The sequence below is a fragment of the Propithecus coquereli genome, unplaced genomic scaffold (genome assembly GCF_000956105.1).
Source record: "Propithecus coquereli isolate 6110/MARCELLA unplaced genomic scaffold, Pcoq_1.0 Scaffold30, whole genome shotgun sequence".
Taxonomy (NCBI): domain Eukaryota; kingdom Metazoa; phylum Chordata; class Mammalia; order Primates; family Indriidae; genus Propithecus; species Propithecus coquereli.
This window is the reverse complement of record NW_012148619.1, coordinates 7,252,071-7,254,152: the sequence shown is the minus strand read 5'-3', so window position 1 is coordinate 7,254,152 and position 2,082 is coordinate 7,252,071.

Here is a 2,082-nt window from a genome sequence, read left to right as displayed (position 1 = left end):
TGACTGACTCCGGAACCAAGGTTTTTCTCACAAACACATTACCTGTCCAGCAAGGTGCAGTAGACCTGGTTCTGATGAATTAGGCTTGCCCAGGATGGGAAGAATCTCAGCTAGTGCACTGATTGCTCAGAAATCCCATCAGCCTGACTTTGGTCCAGTTTCCACTTACATCCAGTTGAACTATTCCCATCAATAGCATGAAAAGATCTCAGATGCTTAAATGTCCCCTGGTCTGCAAGGATCCTTGAAGAAGAGGAAGAGTGTACTTCCATAACACCTATCGCCATATGTTTAACTGAAATATTATCAAAACCAACATCTGTTCCAACATTACGGAAGTGTAAGAGTGCGTGTATGTGTGCACGCGTGTGTTCACATGCATTCCAGGACTGAGAAGTGGAGCTTTGGAAAGTGGAAGTGTTATTTCTCAGAGAAAAAAATAACTCTTAGAGAGATTTGCTTTATTCAAAAGCACCAGTTTCAGGCGCTCTAGCCCCAGCCATCTGTGGACCAAGTGAGGACATCGGTCCCATCTCCCACTTGGCATGTCCTCACACTTGTCAGTCTACTTCTTTGCGGTACTCTTGTTATTTGGCCCCACCCAAGCATACTTGTCTGCCCTTGACCTACACATGACGCTTTACGGATCACACTCAGAATGTCTTTATGCAAGGCACCCAGGGTCTTCCCTTCTTTTCCCTCTAATTTTTGCCCTAAATGTTTCTATTCTGTTCTGCTTTGTAGTCACTAGATCCTGGAGATAATCAGTGCATTCTATCTCTCATTGGCCTTCCAGACACCTGGACCTCCTCACCCTCTGTCCCAGGTGGCTGATCTGTATGTGACTTATTTCAACATGTGGCTTTTTCCCTCAGGCTTCTAAGTGGTTTGGCCTGTGGACAGCTCCATTAGGATATTAAAGTGAGGAGAAAAACTGGATATTTATTTCTCCTGCTTCTTCCCCACCAGGCCTCCTTGGACTTATTCCATCTCTTGACTAAACGGCGCTGATACTCACCAGGGTGTCCTACCACTCTCTCCTTTAGCATCTAGAAACCACTCCTCCATGTTCTTTTAGGCCTAGGGTGGCATTAGCTCCTCTGCTTTTACCTACCTTGGCATACTGTCTCACGCTTTCACTTTGCACAAGTTTTTGCTAATAGGTCCTTAATTATGCCCTCTTTAAATAAACCTATTTTGAAAATATATCTATTTCTTGCTGATACCCTGACTGACACATATATGAAATAACCAGATTTTATATATTACCTTAAAAGTCTCAATCTGTCACTATTCCTACACCAACGGCCCAAATTGAGGCCCTCTGGGCTACTGTAGTAATTAACCATGGTCAATATTTCCAGTTTATCATACACCCAGCAGCAGAGTAACCTTTCTAAATTACAAATCTGATATTATTTTCCTCTTTAAACCTTTAGTGACATTCCATCTCATTTACGCTAAAGCCCACATCTCTTAGCATACGAGGCCACAGACCTACTCTATCTCTTCCTCTGCCTTCCACTTTTCCTGTCCTCTCAATGTGAATGCCCCCAGCCACCCACAAAGCAGACTCTGAAACAAGAATTCATGTGGCAATAATTTATATAGGAGATGATCCCAGGAAATGGGAGAAAGACAACTAGGAAAGTGAGAAAAGACAATACAATGTGCATTAAAAAGCCAGACAACTTGAGTTCAGTTCTACTGCTGTGCTTCTGTGAAACTATGGAAATTGTGCCTCAGGATTTCCTCACCAATGGACCAAGTGTTAAAGCATTAACCATGACTCCATATCCCATTGGCAGTTGCTCCTGAGGTTGCTCCCTTTCCCATGCTTCCAGGTTGCACCTATCTGCAGTTGAGCAAACTCCTCAGGTCCAGAGAGACAGAGAAGCAGAGAGACTCAGGTGCTTAAATTGGAAAACTGTCTATAAGAACTTCAGGTGAACTCAGAAGTCAACCTAGGATATGGGTTGTTTCATTAACATCATGTGCTACATCCACTCTGCCTTGCTATTTTCTTACTACATACCCTCTACCCTAGAGATACCTAATTATTCCCTGTTTCATGTACTTTCA